The 21,392-nt window shown below is 39.5% G+C and overlaps 1 protein-coding gene across 13 annotated transcripts in view; it reads left to right on the top strand.

The window, feature by feature from the left end:
- The window catches only part of Magee2 (MAGE family member E2), a 263,354-nt gene that overhangs the window by 151,575 nt on the left and 90,387 nt on the right, over positions 1 to 21,392 (top strand). For 12 of the 13 annotated variants that reach the window (XR_008217361.1, XR_008217360.1, XR_008217362.1 and 9 more), the window contains one exon: positions 20,088 to 20,197. The gene's annotated coding sequence lies outside the window, so the exon portion shown is untranslated. Of the gene's footprint in view, positions 1 to 20,087; positions 20,198 to 20,477; positions 20,948 to 21,392 lie in introns of those variants that run through there. The other variant, XR_008217363.1, reaches the window with a different exon arrangement.

Raw genomic sequence — 21,392 nt, 5'->3', positions numbered from 1 at the left:
GAGCATTATAAGCAACCTCCAAAAATCTAGAATGACAAAGACAGCTGGCTGTCTGGCCAATCACCCAAAGTTCCTGTGTAACGTTGGGGCATCCATCTTCAGCCTACAGGCCTAGAGTTTTTTAGTCGCTTCTCCATGTGTCCTGTAGAATGTCTGGCAGTCTCCTCTGCAAAGCAGGAACCCAAAGGACCATCTTGTCTTGCAAAGTTTTGTGGTCACCTTCATATGGGTCCTGCATGTTCAGTTTATATAACGTACTGTCAAGCAGTCCAGGCAAGAGCAGTTTCTTGCCCACATGGCCAGTTCTTCCAAGAAGAAGAGAAACTCCATATGGAGTGTCTTTAGTGCCCTTCATCTTCCTTGAAGTAATAGGTGCTGCCAGGAGCAGATGTGTCTCATTGTCCAGAAAAGTCTAAGTTTTTAAAACATTTTAAATGCCATATTCTGTAGGTCTTTGAAGTGTTGGAACATTACCTACCTAACTGAATTATATCTATGTATACCTAGAAAACTTAACTAACATGACTATAAGTTTGACTATCATAGAAGACTAGTTATTAATTGGTATTTCTTATTATCCATTACAATTTCAAATGAACTGCACAAACATAATACCTTAAACAAGAGTAGAAATTTACTTACAGTATAACAAAATTAACTTTATATTTGTGTCAATAAACTAAAATCTATAGCAATTTAAAACAAGTTGCTCTTTAAAAATAGATTCAATAATCTAACCTTTTATCCTATCATATCTATATCCTATATTTCTATATCCTAGCCCCCTTTCTTGTTTTAGAAAGAGATTGACTATGACCAATAACAATTTGTAACCAACAATCTAAACAAAGACAAACATCCATAATCCATTTTTGGGGAATGTCGGCATAGTGTTCTAGGCTATTTCCTGCTGATAGGGTGTGCTGGTAGTCTTATGGGGATCCTGAGAAAATTCAAGATAATGGTCAAGTCCTGGGAAGACTGGCTATAACCTTTGTTGATAGGTACCATCTGTTAAGGTTCTGGCTTGATCAAATCTGGTCCATCTTAACCTGGAACAAATTCATAGCCTCTTGATTCCTGTGGAAACAAAAGCAGAGCCTCCTTTCCAAAGCAACATATCCTTAGATCCAAATTTTGAAGTCAAGGTACCTTTAAAATATACATATTAGTTTAACTTAGCAGCTTTTGCAATCAAATGTCTCTCTCCAGTTAAAAATCCCAAAGACAACATAATCCAGATTCACTGTGTGATTTCTATCTTTACATGGCTTTTTTTTTATATTTTACTTTCTCTTTAAAGACTTTATTTTTTAAAACTTTCCATTTCTTTTTTTTTTAAGATTTATTTATTTATTATATATACAGTGTTCTGCCTGCATATATGCCTGTGCACCAGAAGAGGGCATTAGATACCATTGTAGATGGTTGTGAGCCACCATGTGGTTGTGGAAATTGAACTCAGGACCTCTGGAAGAACAGCCAATGTTCTTAAGCTCTGTGCCATCTCTCCAGCCCCAACTTTCTATTTCTTTATCTAACTGTCTATATTCCTTTTCCGCTCTCATCCAAGCCTACATACATTTTTACACTTACTGTAAACTGTTTAGGGTTTTTCCCATCTGAACCTGTCTTATTGTGAATCTATTGCTTTAAACTGCAGTGCTAGCACTGAAGCAGCAGCCTTGACTGCTGATTTCACCCATCTCAGCTTTTCAACATGATGGAGATAATTCACCACCAGCTCTGGGAGCCATGCTCTTCGCTGACTCTGGTAGGCAGTGGGTCTGTGCTTTTATCAAAGCAGCCTGTAGCCCAGAAACCTTTTTTTTCTGTACTAGCAAAGGCTTAATTCACCATGCAGTGTACTGTGCAGCTTGGAGATTCCTCTGTGTACCACAGCGGGAATCTACCATATGCCACAAACCCGCCATAGAGTAGCTCTGAGAGAGACAACTAGGAAGCTGTTTTTAGCTCCATTTTAGGATCTTTTTTTTAAGCTTTCTCAGGTTTTAGGTGGAAACTCTTGCCCATGTTGGGTGCCATTTGTAGCTGGAAGATTTCCTGTGTCCCGGCCTGCTGGCAGTTGGGACAAATCTCTCCCACTCATGTCTCCCAAGTAAACACACCGAAGCTTATATTAATTATAACTGCATGGCCATGGCTCAATCTTCTTGCTAGCTAGCTCTTCTATCTTAATTAGCCCATAACTATTAATCTATGTATTGCGACATGTTCTGTGGCTTTACCTGCGTCCCATTACATGTTACTCCTTGGGCTGCTTGCTGGCATCTCTCCTGCCTTCTTCCTGTCTCTCTCTTTGAACTTCTCACCTGCTTCTAAGCTGCCTTGCCATAGGCCAAATGGCTTTATTTATCAACCAATCAGAGCAACACATTCACAATGTACAGAAAGACATTCCCCCATCATTATGATCAAAGAAGGTCCTTTTCATATTAGGCTCCTCACTATACTGTTGAGTAGGAAAGCCCAAAGAGAAAAGAACAATAGGGTTAAAATATGCATTTGTGTTACAAATTCTATGCACATTTGCAACTCACTTAGATTACCTTCATTAAGTATTAATTATAGTATTAATCAAAAGAGTACCTTTTTTAGAAAAAAAATTAGAATATGAAAACTCCCAAGGGAAGAAAATGTGGTTGTAGAGAATTAGTTTCTTTCTCGTCTTTGTAACCAGCTTCCATTATTTATTAACATACAAGTGATTTCTGGTCATAGAAGGCTTTGATGAGAATCTCAAGCTCCCCACTTTTCAGGTGCATGGCCTTGAATCTCAATTTTTATATTTTTAAAAATAAAAATATCAATACTTTGAAAAAGAATCAGAGACTCACTCATCCTCACAGTCAGGAATCCCATAAAAACACTAAACTGGAAGCCATAAAATACATGCAAAGGACCTAATATAGACCTGTGCAGGCCCTGTAGAAGGCCTTGATCTCCTGGTGTCTTCCATCCCCTCTGGCTCTTATACTCTTTCTGCTTCCTCTTCTGAGGGGTTCCCTGAGACCTGTGGGGAAAGATTTGATGGAGACACCCCATTTAGAGCTGAGTGTTCCAAGGTCTCTCACTCTCTGCATATTGTCTGGCTATGGGTCTCTATATTTGTTCCCATCTGCTGCAGGAGGAAGCTTCTCTGATGATAGCTGAGGCTTGTAGCTTTCTTGCGTTGTCTTTGTCTAGTTTAGTTATCAAGGGAATGCTAACCTCACAGGAATAGTTTAGAAATGTTCCTTTCAATTTTCTGCAAGTTTACTTCAAAATTTTTTTCAAACAGTTTGTAAGTGATTGGCACTTATTTTTTACTTAAATGTTTGGTAGATTTGACAGTGAGGCCATCTGGTTCTGAGCTTTCCTTTCTTGAATGATTTTTTTTCTTAAATTTATTCAGTTCCCATACTAGTTACAGGTCTGTTCTGAGTTTCTGTCTCCATGATTCAGTCTTTGTGGAGTGTATATTTCTATAAATTTCTTCATTTTCTAAGTTATCCAGTTTTCTGGTATGTAATTATTCATAGGAGTCTCTCATAATCCTTTTCATTGCTGTTCTATCAGTAGTAATGTTTCCCCTTTCATTCATAATTTATCTATTTGAATTTTGTGTCATTTTTCATGATTTAAATTCTGGTCAATTTTATTTATCTTTTTTCCTTTGTGAAGAACTAATTCATTTTTTCTCACTTTTCAATATCTCCCATACATTTTGCTTTTATATTATACTTTGTATTGTGGGGAAAGTTAAGTTTGAAAAAAATACTTGTCCTAATTTTTTTTCGAGACAGGGTTTCTCTGTGTAGTTTTTGTGCCTGTCCTGGATCTCACTCTAAAAAGCAGGCTGGCCTTGAACTCACAGAGATCCACCTGGCTCTGCCATCCAAGTTCTGGGATTAAAGGCATGTGCCACAACTGCCCAGCTTGTCCTATTTTTTTTTTTAATTTACTCATTTTGTAAAATTTTACAAATATGTATGTTGTTTTAACTTCAGCATAGTGGCTGCATCTTAATCTACTGCTATTTCACCCAGCAATTGCAAGTCTACAGTTACTGGCCTGCTTCTGTAGCAACAGCCCGGCCACTCATAGCCTAGCGGGAATTCTGTTCCTGCAGGCACAGGCCCTGTCACTGCTGCTAAAGGTAGCTTTAACTAAATCTCTATCATTCTGTTTATAAGACTCGAGATTCAAAGGCTGTGGTGAAAACCTGTGAGCTCAGATAGACTGAGTTGCAATTAGCTAACCTTCCCTCCTTGTTGGTGTCTCCAAAAGACCTGTGCCAAAAAAAAGACCTGTTTGCCAAACCAGAAAAAGCTGTGCCACTCCAAACCCTACCCTACTACTTCCTGTGTCTCTCTCTCTCCTGATGCCCTCTGATGGTTTATGATTACTTTCTGTCAACTAGTTGCTAATACAGCTTCCTGACCCCAGATTAATTTTATTAAATTAATGCAAATGAAAACTCGAGGTTCACAGTGTGATCAAATATCCCCCAACATTTCTCCAACATTTCTAAATAAAAAGGAAAAATATTAACTCTAATATAGTAAAACTATATACAAGAGGAACAATTATCAGGTATTGTCTAAACAAAAAGGAAAAGTTTCAACACAATAAAATGATATACAATAAGAACAATTATCAAGTAAGGATTACATTCACAATGGCCAGTCCAATTGTATTTGGCAAATTCAGAGAAACTACTCTGTTATCTATCCTATCTTGGTGAGTCCAAAGGTTTGTAACTAATTCACTTTGCATTCTAACTTGTAATACCAACCCAGAACTGTCTTCTTAGACCTCAAAACATTTTCTTAGAAAAACAATTTATGTTTTTATGTCTCTCGACCTTATACACTTTATACCTCTTTTGTGAGTTTCTTTTCTGAATTTGGTAACAAGGAAAACTGTAACTATAACTATCTTGTCTTCAACTTCATCAGAGAACCAGGAAGTTCTGTGTAAATAGTCCTGTGTGAACAGGAAGTGCAGAGCAAGCATCTTCCAAAACTATAGAAATGACAGAAGCAGCTGTTCTTTTACAATGTTGGGGCATACATCTTTGACCTACAGGACTAGAATAGCTGGCAGACTTTTCTGTGAAGCAGGAATTTTGAAGGACAGTCCTACCTTGTCTTGGCAAAGTTCAGCAGTCTTTTTCCTTTGTGTCCTGCTCATCCAATTTGGACAGCAACTGCAGCACTCTAGACAAGGGCAGTTTTCAGTGATTAAATTTGCCACAACAAAAGCAAATTACATATGGAGGTTCTTTGATGCCCATCGTCCATTTTTGAAGTAGATTTGTGCTGCCAGGAGCAGACATGTCTCACTATCATGAAAAGTCTTAGGTTATTAAAACATCTTAAATGCCATATTCTGTAGGTCTCTGAAGTGTTTGAAGATCATTTATCTATCTAAACTATCTCTGTTTAACCTTGAAAACAACCCTTAACTACAAATTTGATTATTATAGAAGACTAACTACCAGCCTGTATTTCTTAATTATGCATTACATTTTTAAGTGAGCTTCATAGGTACAATACCTTAAACAAGAGTAGAGACATATATACAATGTAACAAAAATAACCTTAAATTTCTATCAATATACAAAAATGCATACCAGTGTAAAATATTTGAGATTAATAGTTACTTTTTAGTTTAAACTAGATCCAATAATCTACCCTTTTATCCTATCTTTTCCATACCCCTTCTTTTTTTCCTCAGAAAGAGATCCTTGAATCCAACCTCTCTTGCTTAGTTTCTTCCCTTACCATGACCAGTAACAATTTGCAACCAATACCCCTAAACGATGACAAACATTCGTAACCCACCAATGACCAAAAACCACCCACCCCCTCTCTTGGGAATGTAGGTGCTGTATTCTTTAAATTACTTCCTATTGTCTGTAGGCAACAGAATCTTTAGGGGATCATGAGAAAATTGAGATAATGGTCAAGTCCTGGGAGAACTAGCTGTATTCTTTTTTATTTAGTCTCTGTGTGATAGGAAAGTGTTGAGCATATCTGAAGTCTTGGCTGGATAGTCTGTGAGGCTGGACAATCTCAGCTAACCACCTTGAAATTGTCCTGAGCAGTTTGTAGCTCAAAGCTGATCTTTGAGTTGTGTTTGTCAGGTTAATGGTGTTACCATAATCCAAGTGGAGTTGTTGTTATGGGGCCCTGTTTTCTTTTTGGAGACCAAAGGTTGTTGTTAGAAATGGTCATGGTTCCCTGCAGAAAACATTTTAAATGTCATATGCATCAGATCTCAGAGAGGTTGAAAAACCACAATCTATTAAGTATATCTGGAGTACACAAACTTAATTCTTAGTTACCTGATTCAGACTCAAGCCCTAAATCATGTACAGGAAGCTAGATGAAGCCTATTTCTAGAATTAGTTAGTACTCTATATGACCATTAATATCTTGACAGAAAGTTTAAATATATATAGTAATCTTATAAATTTAGAGATAATATTTATACCTTAGTGACAATAGAATAGTCCCTTAATTTTTTTTTTCTGTCCCATATCAGGTGGCTCTTCTGACATGAGACAGAGATTTTGGATTTTCTTTTAACAAACATGCTTAGGTTTACAGAAGGAGAGAACCACACTCCAACTCCAAAGCCAGCTTTGAATTTTAATTGAATTGAAACCACAAAAAGACCATTTGCCTTTTTTGTTTGTAGAGAGGAGCAGAAACAGATATTGGGAAAATTTATGAAATTTTATCCTATTAGAAATGTGCTATATCATTAGGCCAATTCTACTCTTTTCTTGGGACATTTTTCTCTGGATGATTTGTCCTTCTTCAAATGTCTCATTTGTCCAGTGGTCTTCAGATTCCTTAGTTGGATGTTTTTATTCTCTTGGAAAAAGAAAACACTTCCCCAACCCTAACTTCAGGGAGTTCTTTTTTTTCTCAGTATCTTTGTTAAGACAAAATGTTTTTCAGCAACAGAAGCATTATCTTTTAATAATAAAAATATTTCATTTTATTCCTTTTTTTACCTGATCAAATGAAAGGCATTTGCTAGTCTTATAAGTTAGTTTGGATTGAATGACCAAGTTGTTTGATGAATTATTGCCTCTCCTAATCAAGATGTTTCTCCTGTTCGAATTAAATCTTTATCAATCTTGATGGTATTCATAACATTTCGTCTCCTATGGAAACAAAAACAAAACCTCTTCCCCAATGTAACACATACCCTTCTTTCCATTCTTAAGTCAACACATCTTTAAAATATATAGGCTGATTTAATCCAGCAGTTTTTCCATATTATCCAATGTCTCTCTGCAGCAGCTGTTCCTTGTTCCTTAGCATTAAAAAAATTTAAAGTCAATAAAGCACTGTAAAATCTATCTCTGGGGGTCTTTATTACCCTTTTCTGTTTATTAAGCATATCTTTTAAAGTGCAATTAGATCTTCTATAACTGCTTGTTCTGTAGGATTGTGTGGTATACCTGTAATATGCTTTATGCTGTATTATGCAAAATTCATTTTACTAGAGACATATGCTGGAGCATTGTCAGTCTTAATTTGTACCAGTATCCCCACAATGGCTATGACTTCTAATAAATGTGTAATTACAGAATCAGCCTTTTCAGAACTAAAGCAGTTGCCCTTTGAAATCCTGATTATGTATCTATGGTATGGTATACATATTTTAATTTTACAAACTCTGCAAAATGAAACACATGTATTTTCCAAATTCCATTTCTTTGAGTATCTTTTGGGTTACTGTCTTAGTTAGGGTTTCTATTACTGTGACAAAACTCCATGACCAAAAGGCAAGTTGGAGAGGAAGGGGTTTCTTTGGCTTACACTTCAGCATTACTGTTCATCACTGAAGGAAGTCAGCACAGCAACTCAAACAGGAAAGGATCTTGGAGGCAGGAGCTGATGCAGAGACCATGGAGAGATGCTGCTGCCTACTGGCTTGCTTCCCATGAGTTGCTCAGGCCACCTTCTTATAGAATCCAGGACCACCATCCCAGGGATGGCCCCACCCACAATGGGCTGGCACTCTCTCACTGATCACTAAATGAGAAAATACCTTACAGCTGGAGCTCATCAAGGCATTTTCTCAACTGAGGCTCCTTTGTCTGATGACTCTAAGCTTGTGTCAAGTTGACACACAAAACATGTTGGTTCTTTCTTTTACTCTTTACTCTTTTTATTCTTTGGGGGACCCACCTACCCAGCTCCCAAATAAATCACATGCAGGCTTATTCTTACTTATAAATGCCCAGCTTTAACTTGGCTTATTTCTAGCCAGCTTTTCTTAAATTATCCCATCTACCTTTTGCCTCTGGGATTTTATCTTTATCCTATATACCTTTCTTTACTTCTTACTCTGTGGCTTGCTGTGTAGCTGGGTGGCTGGCCCCTGAAGTCCTCTTTCTCTTGCTCCTAGGTCTTTTCTTCCCAGATTTCTCTTCCTATTTATTTTCTCTGCCTGCCAGTCCCTCCTGCCTTGCTATTGGTCATTCAGCTTTTTATTAGACCAATGTGTTTTAGACAGACATAGTTACGCAGATTCACAGAGTTAAACAAATGCAACATAAAAGAATGCAACACATCTTTGCATCATTAAACAAGTGTTCCACAACATAAACAAATGTAGCACATCTTAAAATAATATTCCACAACAAAAACCAGTCAGCACAACTGACCCCTTGTCAACTTGACACAAAACCACATCAGTATTAAGCTACAACCCTTCCTTTCTTATCCATCCCCAAGATCGCTCACATTAAGAGCATAAATAACTTTAAAAGTCTTTACAAATTCAAACACATTAAAATTTTAGTAACCAATCTTTTAAAATCTAAGGTCTTTCAAAATTCAAAGTATCTCATCTGTGGACTCCAGTAAAATATGTTCTTACTTCAAGAGGGAAAAATCAGGTCACAGTCACAATCAAAGCAAAACAAAATTCCAACTGTCCAATGTCTGGGATGCACTCATGATTCCTCCAAAGGGCTTGAGTCATTTCTCTGGCTCTGCCTTCTGCAGCACCACAATTTGTCTTCTGTTCTCTGGCTAGCTCCACTCCATTGCTGTTGCTGTTCTTGGTGGTCATCCCATGCTACTGACATCTCCAAAATGCTGGAGTTCCTCACTGCAACTGGGCTGAACTTTAACCAATAGCCTCTCATAGGCTCTCTTCATGGTGCCAAGTCTCAACTTCTTTTCATGGCCCCTTCAATCCTAGGCTTTCAACTGCCACTGAGGCTGTACCTTCACCAATGGCCTCCCTCTCCTGGCCTCTCACAGTGCCAGTCCTCAGCTGCTCTCCATGACCCCTTCACTCCTTCAAAACCAGCATCACCTCGGTGATTCTTACACATTACCAAGTCTGGCTGTCAGCATGAGGTACAACCTTGGCCACCTTTGGAACACACTTCTCTGTGCTGTCAGGAAATACTTCCCAGAAGATTTTTCCAGGGATGCTGGTCTCTTCTTAATCATTACTAATTTCTTAGCTCCAGCTGACCAGCATCAATTGTCCCAGTAACATAAAGGTTTCACTTCACTAGTTCTGGTATCTTGTTAATCACAGCTGATTCTTCATCCCCAGCTAACCAGAACCACAGAATCTTAATTCAAAATAACAAATGGCCCTGATAAAAGTTTTTAAACTTCCCTCTGAAACTTTGCAAGCCAGGCCTCCATCTTTTGCACTTCTCTTAATATTTTTATCTTCCAAGTTCCCACAGAACATTTCACTGATGTCTCTCAACACTCGATGGCACTTCGAGCTAAAAGTTTTAAACTCCTTCCACAATCCTTCCAAAAACATGGTCAGGTGTGTCACAGCAAAACCCCACTCCTGGTACCAATTTGTCTTAGTTAGGGTTTCTATTGCTGCAACGAAACACCATGACCAAAAGGCAAGTTGGGGAGGAAAGGGTTTGTTAGGCTTATACTTCAGCAATGCTGTTCATCAACAAAGGAAATCAGGACAGGAATTTAAACAGGGTAGGATCCTGGAGGCATGAGCTAATGCAGAGACCATGGAGGGGTGCCCACCTTCTTATAGAACCCAGGAGTAGCAGCTCAGGGGTGGCACCATGGTCTGGGCTCTCTGATGTTCTTTGTCAACTAGTTGCTAACACAGTGTCCTGACTCCAGGTTAATTTTATTTAATTAACGCAAATGCAAACTCAGGGTTCACAGTGTGATTGAATATCCCCAAACATACATACTATATGTTTAGCATATTCTCTCATATTTCCTTATCCTCTATTTTCTTGGCTCTCCACCTCCAGTAATAAAAAATACATTTAGGTGTCAGGGAGATGAGGAGTTAAATTAGCTTGTGGAATTGAGAAAGTTCTCATTATGTAGACAAGGCTGGCCTCAAATTCACATAGAGTCACCTGCCTTTGCCTCCTGGTGTTGGGATTAAAGATGTGTGCCACTACACCAGAATGATGTTTATTATTTATAAATGCAATTATGACCATTATGCTTTTCTGGAGGTCTGACTCTTATATTGTTGTATAATTTGCTGTCACTTTGTGACAAGTTTTGAGTTAAGTCTATTTTATATCCTGCTTTTTTCTCTCTTTTTGTTGAATGCCCTATCTTTTCCTAATCTATGTGTGCCCTTAAAGATTATAGAAAGTACATAGTTGGATATTGACTTTTAAAATCCTTTTAGCTATTGTGTCTTCCTCCCTACCCCTCAGTGCTGGTGGATCAAATCTTACTGGGCAAGTGATGCATCACTGAGCTACAACCCAGCTCCACATTCTGTGTATTTTGACCTGGGATCACAGTACATTGATATTTTCAGTAATTATTGATAGAGAAAAGAAAGATTTGTAATTGCCACTTTCTTCGTTGTTTTCTGCCCAGTTTGTCATTATTTTGGCCCCCTTTCCTTCTTTGTCATCTTTTTACTTGATATGTTTTCATTCCTTCATTTTATCTTTTCTTTCTAATTTATTTCTTTATGTTGTTGTTATTGTCGTTTGAGACAAAGTCTTACTACATACCCCAGGATGGCTTTGAACTCATGATCTTCCTGCTTATGCCTCCTGAGTACTGGGATTATAGATGTGTAAGACCACATTCAGTTCTCTTTTCCTTTTATGTAACTTATTTTAGTATTTTCTTTGTGGTTACAGTACACTTCTATAAAGTTACTTATAATAGCTTATTTTAAGCTAATAATATATTATCTTGAATCATATGAATAATTACACTTCCCCATTCCTCCCCAACACTTTATAGCATTAATGTCACAAGTTATATATAAATACATGTATATATTATGTGTCTAATATATTTTAGTTATACCTTTAGTTACATAATTTTGATTAACTTTTATGGTAGAATTAAAAGTAATTTCTTGACTGTTTTTATTGCAAGAGAGTATTCTGTGTAGGCCAATATACTTAACTTGCCAGTGGATTTTATGATTTCTTATGTTGTTGTGTCGCTGTTTTAGCATCCTTTCTTCTCAAACTGAACATCTCCCTTTAGCATTTCTTCCACGGCAGATACAGAAATGATTAGCTCCCTCCGAATTTGTTTGTCTCTGATTTTTTTTTATCTGTGCATGTACAAACATATATAAATGCAACTTGCCGAGTCTGTTTTTGTTCTTTGTGTGAATACTGTTTCAAGTCTGATAATTCTATATTGGACAACTAATAAGGGGGCTCATCTCTGGGAGAGGATAATGCTCCTCCTCCCAGCAGTCAGTAGTTACCTGTAGTTCTTTGTCTAGGGGCCGGAACCTGAGAAATTTGTCTCTTTCCATGTTAATATGTCTATAGATATTACCACTGTTCTGGTCTTGTTATGTAGCCATTTATAGGAGAGACTGCTTGACAACACACGTCCTGGTATTATGGTTCTTACAGTCTTTCTGCCTTCTTTTCTTCTACAGTGTTCCCTGACTGGTAGATGGAAGAGCTTTGATGTAGATATACCCATTGTGGTTGGGCTCCCCACAATCTGTTGGTCTCTGTATTGTGGCCAGTTGTGTTTTTCTGTGATGGTCCATTTGCTGTAAAGATAGGCTTATTTCATGATGGCTGGTGGCTACAGTTGTCTGTGGGTATAAGGATACAATTAAGAATGTAGTAAGAAATTATACTGGTTTAGTAAAGTGGCAGTTATAGATTCTCTCTTTTATTTTAAAGCGTTTTCTTGGACAAATAGTGAATTATGCACTGGAAGCAGAATTAAAAGTGGACATCTTTTATAAGACACACGTGCAAGTAGAGTGGAAATTTTTTTTGTTTGATTCTGGCTATACAGTTGTCATGCTTGCTCTGTCTTGATAGAGTGCTCTAGCTATACACTTAAAAAGTTTTTGTTGTTTGTTTTTTCACAAAATAAAATTAATAAGAAAACAAAAAACCATTACATTGAGGCTGGTCCAAACGACATAACTGAAGGAAAAGACCCCAAGAGCAGGTATAAGAATCAGGACCCACTCGTTTGCACACTCTGGAATCCCATAGAAACACTAAACTGGATGGCACAATATATACACACAGAGGACCTCATGCAGATCTGTGCAGGCCCTGTGCATGCTGCTTCAGTCTCTATGAGCTCATATGAGCTTTGCTCAGTTGATTTAGAGGACTTTGTTATCCTGGTGTCCTCCATCCCCTCTGGCTCTTACACTCTTTCTGCCTCCTCTTCTGTGGGGTTCTCTGTGCTCTGGTGGGGGGGATTTAAGGGAGACATCCCATTTAGAGGTGTATGTTCCAAGGACTGACTCTGTCTCTCTCTCTCTCTCTCTCTCTCTCTCTCTCTCTCTCTCTCTCTCTCTCTTTCAGTGATAATTGTGTTCTCCAAAATATTGTGCACCCTAATGAACTTATCTGGGGTCAGAGAACAGAATAGCCACTAGATATAGAGGCCAGAAAATGGTAGCACACATGCCTTTAATCCTATCATTTGGGAGGCAGAGATCCATCCGGATCTCTGTGAGTTTAAAGCCACACTGGAAACAGCCAGGCATGGTGACTCACACCTTTAATCCCAGGAAGTGAGCCTTTAATCCCAGGAAGTGATGGCAGAAAGCAGAAAGGTATATAAGGCATGAAAACCAAAAACTAGAAGCTTTTGGCCTGGTTAAGCGTTTAGGCTTTTGAGCAGCAGTTCAGCTGAGATCCATTTGGATGAGGACTCAGAAGCTTCCAGTCTGAGGAAACAGGATCAGCTGAGGCACTGGTGAGGTGAGGAAGCTGTGGCTTGTTCTGCTTGTCTGATCTTCCAGCATTCACCCCTATACCTGGCCCTGGGTTTGTTTTTATTAATAAGAACTTTTAAGATTCATGCTACTCTCTCTCTCTCTCTCTCTCTCTCTCTCTCTCTCTCTCTCTCTCTCTCTCTCTCTCTCTGTGTGTGTGTGTGTGTGTGTGTGTGTGTGTGTGTGTGTGTGCATAATCGCCAGCTGTGGATCTCTGCATCTGTTCCCATCTGCTGCAAGAGGAAGTGTCTCTGATAATGACTGGATAAGGCATTGTTCTTTTGAGTATAGAGGAGTATCATTGGGAGTTATTTTATTGATACATTTTTTTTCAGACCAGTAGTACTCAGTTTTACCCTAGGTTGGTGGGCTATCTAGTCTCTGGTTCTTGGTCACTCAAGCAGTGTCAAAGTATAGGTTCAGTCACATGGAGTGGGCCTTAAGTCAAATCAGACATTGGTTGGATCCTCCCACAAGTTCTGTGTCCTGGCATATCTTGAAGGTCAAAGATTTTGTGACTGGGTTGGTATTTACATTTCTCCTTTGGCAGCCTACAGAGTACTTTCCCACACCGAAGAAACCAGAACATAGGAGTAAAGGCTCATGTAGGCACCAGATTGACTTCTCCACGTTCAATGAGTTGTGTGGGTGTTGTCCTCAACCCCCGTTGAGTAAATTCTTTTCTAAGGTTAATGACCTCACTATCCCCAAGAAGCTGGCTTGTTTTCTGTACCAAGTATGATTTCTTTCCTGTTGAGTGGTTCTTAAGTCCAATTAGACAGCTGTTGGCTGCCACTGACATGTGAGTGCCACTTATTGCATCTTTATGCATATCTTGCCATGCTGATCATTGTCATGGTTCATCAGTTGCAGCTGGGTAAGACTGTTTAATTAATTCCCACCCTCAGTAGCTTGCATATACGTTTTCTGGAATCATGGAAGCCAGACTATAAGAAAGTGGCTTTCAGGACAGAGCCAGCTAGAATCATGTGAGTCCTGTGTCCTAAAGTATGAGGTATATTTAGCAATAGGGTCTACCTTCGACTCCTTAGAGGCAACAAAGTGCTACATCTATATCTATAATCTATATTGGGGAGTCACTTCGTCTACCCTGACCAACCACTAGAAAGGAGGTCCTGGGGCTTTTGTTAGTCTGTGGTTCTTGCACATACCATATATAAGAGTATGTACACACACAGACACACACAGACACACACACACACATCTTATCTTAAAGGAAGTTAAGCCACAGTGCTACCAATAATTCCCTTCTTTCTAAATAGTTTCAAAATTATTGCTTTGTCTTTGATTTCTGACAGCTTAATTACAATATGGTTTGGTATGCATTTTATTCATGTTGAGACTTTTGAGTTTCATACTGTAAACTTTGCTATCTCCTCCTGATTTGGAAAATTTCTACAAATACTTCTTTGCATCTGCTTTCTAGTCCCTTCTTCTCCGTTTCATAGTTTGTTATACTTATTCACTTGGTTGTGGTCCATAAATTCTTTTAGCTATCTTTTTTTGTTTATTCATTTGTTTTCTTTTTTTTGTTTGTGACTGATAATTTCAGATGACCTGTTTTGTTTTTGTTGGTTCTTGATGCATGCTCTACTCTGCTATTGAATTCCTATATTCAAATTTTAAGTCCAGTTAGAATATTTAGTTCCAAGATTTTTGCTTGCCTGTTTCTAAAAGTTTATATCTTTTTTGAAATTCTCTCCTTTTTTTGCCCATTGTTCTCTGAGCTCAGTGAGAATCCAATGAAATTTGGAATGTTTTGTGTGGGAAATGTAAAAGAGATGCACAATTTTTTTCAATCAAAGGTTTAAATGTGAAAAAAAAACTTCATTAAAAATTGTAAAGAAGCTGTTTGGCAGAAATTCAAATTCATCCAGGCTCAACACTTCTTGAAATCACAATATGTGCTCAAGGTTGTACTGGGTACTCCCAATTGTATCCTTCTTATTTGCTCCCACCACTACAAGTTAGCCAGTCATGGGAGAATGTGAGGCCTTGCTCTGACCACTCAGTAAGCCACAGGTCACCTTTGCATTAGGAAGAAGAGCTCAGCAGGAGTCTGTTGGGTATATTTGCTGCCTTATTTGACATGACAATGAGCTCTCCTGCCAAAGTGAAACTTGGCCTTGCCAAAATTCTTTGGCTGGTGTGGTCATTTCCTTGGGACCACAGACCCATTCTATCAAATATTTTATAAGTTTCCTTTGCAGTAAATTTGCTTTGTGACTTTTATCTAGGTTTTTTTGGAGTTTATTTCCCCTTTAAAATTATCTTTGGCTCTTGCTTTGGTGTGTTTGTATTAATATTTTACTATGCCATAGTAAAAAAAAGTGCCACCTCTTCCTGTCTTCTTAGATTGGACTCAAACAGAATACTTTCATCAATCATCCAGGACAAAACTTTTGTGGAACTCTGAAACCTTTAGTCCATTATATCACATTGGTGTTCGGTGGTCTTTGGATATCTAGAGTATGCCTGGTCCTGTCAGCACTCTGAAACAAGTAGGTCAGAAGTCACTCAACTAGCACCCGAGGAAGTTGGAGCAATGAGTGTACTCTTTCCTTCCTTAAGGAGAAGCAGGGAGCTAGCATATAACACTTACTCACTCTATCCTGTGCCATGGGGAGGAGCTATGGTAGATGCCACATTATACTTCAGGCTGTTGCTTGTTCTTTATCCCCCAATGAACTCTAATGCAAGGTCTTGTCATCAATCTGAGATAGATGAGATACACACTACCCTCTTGTTTGGTGTTAACTGTGTAGTTTATTTTCTTTGATCCTCCAGAAGAGTCTAAGAACTGGGATGTACCTCCTGGTCATATGATGCAATGGCAGGAGTGGGAATTTCAACTAGGAACTCTGTATTTGCTCTTTTTTTTTTTTTTTTTTTGTTTCGAGACAGGGTTTCTCTGTGTAGCTTTGGTGCCTGTTCTGGATCTCTCTCTCTAGCCCAGACTGGCCTCAGATTCAGAGATCCACCTGCCTCTGCCTCCCAAGTGCTGGAATTAAAGGCGTGCACCACCACTGCCTGGCAATCTGCTCCACTTTTAATGTTGTTGCTTTTGTATTCTCTAAGGGTACAGGAGCTTCAGGTCCTCTCTAGTTTTCTTACAAAGGAAAGTGATCCATGTGCTGCTGTTGAAGCAATGTGTTCAGGGAGTAAAGATAGTCCAGTATTATTCTGTCCTGCTATCTTAATGTTACATATACTTAAACTCTCACAAATATTCTTGACCTTCGCTCTGTCATCTACATTACATGAAAACAGTTTCAGCTATTCTGTTCCCATTTTATTACTTGTTAGGTGAGAACAGAGGCCAAATTTAGTGTAGAGATAATTATTCTCCACTACTGAGATTAGACCCTCCTGAGAACTTTACTATTATCCTATGAATTCCATGGCTTTCTAGTGCAAGTGCTTAGAATAGGAACTATTTGTAAGTGTATGCAGAATATTCTTCCACTGTGTTCTTAATCATTTGATTCTTTCTTCTGTTTGGGGTCCTTCCCTTGCACTCAAACATCCATCCACCATCAACAACCTATTTGATTGGATGTCTCTTCTCTCTACTGCCCTACTCTCTTTTATTTTTTCCTTTCCTCCACTGGGGCTTGAAAACTCATGGAAGTAGTCTGAGGCAATTATAGGGCTAACTTTGTTTGCTTTATGGTTCTTGGGTATCATTGTCCTTTTACTGCATGGACTTAGAGGAATTGAACTGGATCTGACCACAAAGCATCCTCCCTGAACACTAGCTCTTATAGTATCAGAAGGTGCTATGCAAGCTGCCAGGGGCGAAAAGCAATAGTCATAACCAGCGCTGATGCCCATAAAGTACAACAGTGACTAATGTGGTAAGATGTTGCCAAGGGTACAGTAGTGGTACTTATATCTTGGAGGTAAACAGCAGCTATCTAATTGGATTTAAGGCCTGTTAAATAAGAAGGAATTCATGGCTGGTACTGTAAACCTATATAACTACCCAGGGTTGGTGGACACTTGAGGTGAACCTACTATTGCCACTTTCCTAAACTAGTATAATTTCTAGCTGAATTATAACTATTTACCCTTATACTCACAAGATGAAGCATCTTTGATGAGGGATGAGAGCTATACTTATCTGTGAGTATAAAGATAAGTATTTAGAATGCAATTAAAAATTATACTGTATTAAGATATTTTCTGTTTCCCATGAGCTCCCAACAATATGGTCACTTACACAAGACACACACACACACACACACACACACACACACACACACACACACACACACACACACACACACACAGAGGGGGGGGGCTATGAGAAGAGGTCATAAATTCCAGAAAAGGCGGTTGGGAGAATATAGGAAGATTTGGTGGGGAAAAGGGGATGGAAAGATGCAAATGCAGTGTACTCACATATGAAATACTCAAATAATTTTTTAAACAAATAACCACATTGATATGCAGAAATGTTATTTTTGTACCTAACTCTCATTGAATTTCTCAAAATGAACATCAGCTAACAAAACATTTGATCCTTTGCCTGGCATAAATATAACAAGGAGTTGGGAAGATGGATTGGTGTGTTAAGTGCTCGCCACAAAATCATGAGGATCTGCGTTCATCCCTAACACCCATGTAAAAAGTCAAACATGGTGGCACTCATTTGTAACCCTGGTGCTTGGGATGCCAAGATAGGTGGATCCCTGAGGCTTGCTGGCTATCCAGTCTATATGAATAGGTAAACCTTAGGTCTCAGGGAGAGATTCTGCTTCAAATAATAAGGTGGACAGTTCATGAGGAGCAACACCCGTAGACCTCTGACCTCCATATACACATGCACACATGTGCACATGTACACACACATGTACTCGCCATGGATAAAAATTGTGTGGTCAAAAATCTCCAGATTGTCATGACAGATTTTTTAAAAATATTTGTTTTATTATTTTACATTAATTTTTTATTCTTTTCTCATATATTATATCCCAACCTCAGTTTCTCCTCTCTCCACTCCTCCCAGCCCCTCTCCCTACCTCCCTTTTCTCCCAGATCCACTCCTCCTCCATTTCCCTTCAGAAAAGGACAGGCATCCTAGGGATATCAACCAAACATGGTACATCATGTTGCAATAAGACTAGGCACAAACCCTCATATTAAGGCTGGATGAGGCAAACCAGTAGGAGGAAAAGGGTCCCAAGAGCAGGCAGAAGAGGATATCTCTACATCCTCTGCTCCCACTGTTAGGAATCCCAGAAAAACACCAAGCTACACAACCATAACATATATGCAGAGGACATAGATCAGCCCCATGCAGGCTCCCTGATTGTCACTTCAGTCTCTGTGAGCCCCTATGAGCCCTGGTTAGTTGATTCTGTCGGCCATTTTCTTGTGGTGTTCTCGACCCCTGTGGCTCCTACAATCCTTCTTCCCCATCTTCTGCAGAATTCCTGAAGCTCCACCTAATGTTTGGCTGTGGGTCTCTGCATCTGATCCCATCAGTTGCTGGATAAAGCCTCTCTGATGACAATTATGTCATGATAGATTTTATATATAAAAGTTAATATAAAATGTGACAAAAGTAAAGAAAAACATTAGTTGCATGTAATTAAAACATGCATTTATAGGGGCTGTAGAAATGGCTTAATGACTAAGAATGTGTACTGACCTTCCAGAGGACCTAAGTTCAATACTCAGGACCCACATCAAGCAGCTCACAACCTCCTATAAATCCAGCCCCATGGGGATCTGTGGCCCCTAGCATTCATAAGCACCTGCATACCTATATACATATCCACACACCAACACAGAGAGAGACACACATAATTAAAAAGCCCAGTACTCTGAAGGCAGAGGCAGGCAGATCTCTAAGTTTGAGGCCAGCCTGGTCCACATAGTAAGCTATAGGGCTCCCAGAGCTACATAAAGAGACCCTGCTGGGGGATATCTTTCTGTACTCTGTGAATATATGTTTTTTCCATTGGTTAATAAATAAGCTGCTTTGGCCTATGGCAGGCTTCTTGCTAGCTAGCTCTTTCATTTTAAATTAATGCATTTCTATTAATCTATTTTTTGCCACCTGGCCGTGGCATTACTGGTCTGCTAGCCTCTTGCTTATCCTTAGGTGGCAGCTGGCATCTTCCCAGACTCTGCCCTTCTCTTTACTGTCTCTCTCCTTGGATTTCCCACCTGCCTCTAAGCTGCCTTGCCATAGGCCAAAGCAGCATATTTATTAATCAATGGGAACAACATATATTCACAGCATACAGAAAGACATCCCCCAGCAACACCCTGTCTCTAAAAATAATAATAATACAAATAAATCTTTTCTGTTTTGAGTCCCCATTGGAATCCATACCTTACCAGTATTCAGCCCTAATTCTCAAAGTGTTAGCTCCCATTATTAATATTGGAAACACATGCCTGGCCTGGGAAAACTCTTACATCCCCTCTGGAAACCAGTAAATATGTATCATGTAAAATAATGTGTCAAAAATTAAAACAAAACAAAAGAGAAATAAAAATAGAAAAAAAACCCTTGGAGGTCTGGTGTTATCTCCTGTGGTGGTTTGAATGAAAATGGCCCCCATAAGCTCATAGGAAGTGGTACTATTAGGAGATGTGACCTTGTTGGAATAGATGTGGCCTTGTTGGAGGAAGTATGTCACTGGGGATGAGCTTTGAGATTCCATATGCTCAAGATAGGACCAATCTCTAATCTCTCTCTCTCTCTCTCTCTCTCTCTCTCTCTCTCTCTCTCTCTCTCTCTCTCTTTCTCTCTCTCCCTCCCTCCCTCCCTCCCTCCCTCCCTCCCTCCCTCCTGCCTGTGGATCAAGATGTGTAACACTCAGCTACCTCTCCAGCACCATGTCTGCCTGCATGCTGCCATGTCCTTCCACGATGACATGGATTTCCCTGGGAAGGGGAAATAGAAGAGATCTCCTGGGTAAACTGGGGGTGGGGGAGGGGAGATGGAGGGATGGGAACTTGAGGGAGCAGGTTGGGTGGACTGGGTGTGGGGGGTGGGTTGGAGACCAGACAGAGGGAGAGAATAAGAGACATCTTGATAGGGGGCCATTTCAGGGTAGGGAGAAACCTGGTACCAGGGAAATCCCCAGGAATCCACAAGGATGACTCCAGCTAAGACTCCTAGCAATAGTGGAGAGGGTGCCTGAACTGGCCTTCTCCTGTAATCAGATTGATGACTACCCTAATTGTCATCATAGAGCCTTCATCCAGCAACTGATGGAAGCAGATGCAGAGATGCACAGCCAAGCACTGGACTGAGCTCTGGAAGTCCTGCTGAAGAAAGGGAAGAGGGATTGTATGAGCCAGGGGGGTCATGACAGGCAATCTACAGAGACAGCTGACCTGAGCTTGTGAGTGCTCATGGTCTCTGGACCAACAGTTAGGGAGCTTCCGTGGTACCAGACTAGGCCCTCTGCATGTGTGTGACAGTTGTGTAGTTCAGTCTGTTTGAAAGGCTCCTAGCAGTGAGATCAGGACCTGTCCCTGGTGCTTTGCTGGCTTTGGGGGATCTGTTCTCCGTGTTGGATTACCTATTCCAGCCTTGATGCAGGGGGAAGAGCTTGGTCCTGCCTCAACTTGATGTGCCATGCTTTGTTCAAGCCCATGGGAGGCCTGCCCCTTTCTGAATGGAGACAGAAGAGGAGTAGAAGGGGAGGGGTGTAGATGGGAAGTTGGGGGGGGACTTGGAGGAGAGGAGGGAGGGGAAACTCTGGTCAGTATGTAAAACATATGAAAAATGTTATTTAAATAAAAATAAAATAAAAAATACAAAAGAGCAGAAAAAAAAGAAAAAAATGAATAAATTATTTTAAAAAGGAAAAAATCAAAAGGGGTGCAGATATCCCCCAAAGGTCAGTGGGACCAGAAAGTTTTATAGGTGCCACCATTTTGTTTTATGTCATGTGGTTACATTAACCAAGATGGCGGTGAAGCCACATGGTATTTCCTCTCTTTGATATCATCAGCAAAGATGGCAGCCAAGTCACATGATTGCTGTCAACTTAATGAGGTCACCAGCCAACATGATGGCAAATCACATTGTTGCTTTCTTCTAATAGTGAGCTCAGTTCCTTGGTAAAGCTTTCCTATCCCCCATCAAGGCACAAGTCCCT

This window comes from Peromyscus californicus, unplaced genomic scaffold (genome assembly GCF_007827085.1).
Source record: "Peromyscus californicus insignis strain IS unplaced genomic scaffold, ASM782708v3 Scaffold_10__1_contigs__length_136768540, whole genome shotgun sequence".
Taxonomy (NCBI): Eukaryota; Metazoa; Chordata; class Mammalia; order Rodentia; family Cricetidae; genus Peromyscus; species Peromyscus californicus.
The sequence above is the reverse complement of the archived record's forward strand: the minus strand, read 5'-3'. Positions and strand labels throughout refer to the sequence as shown.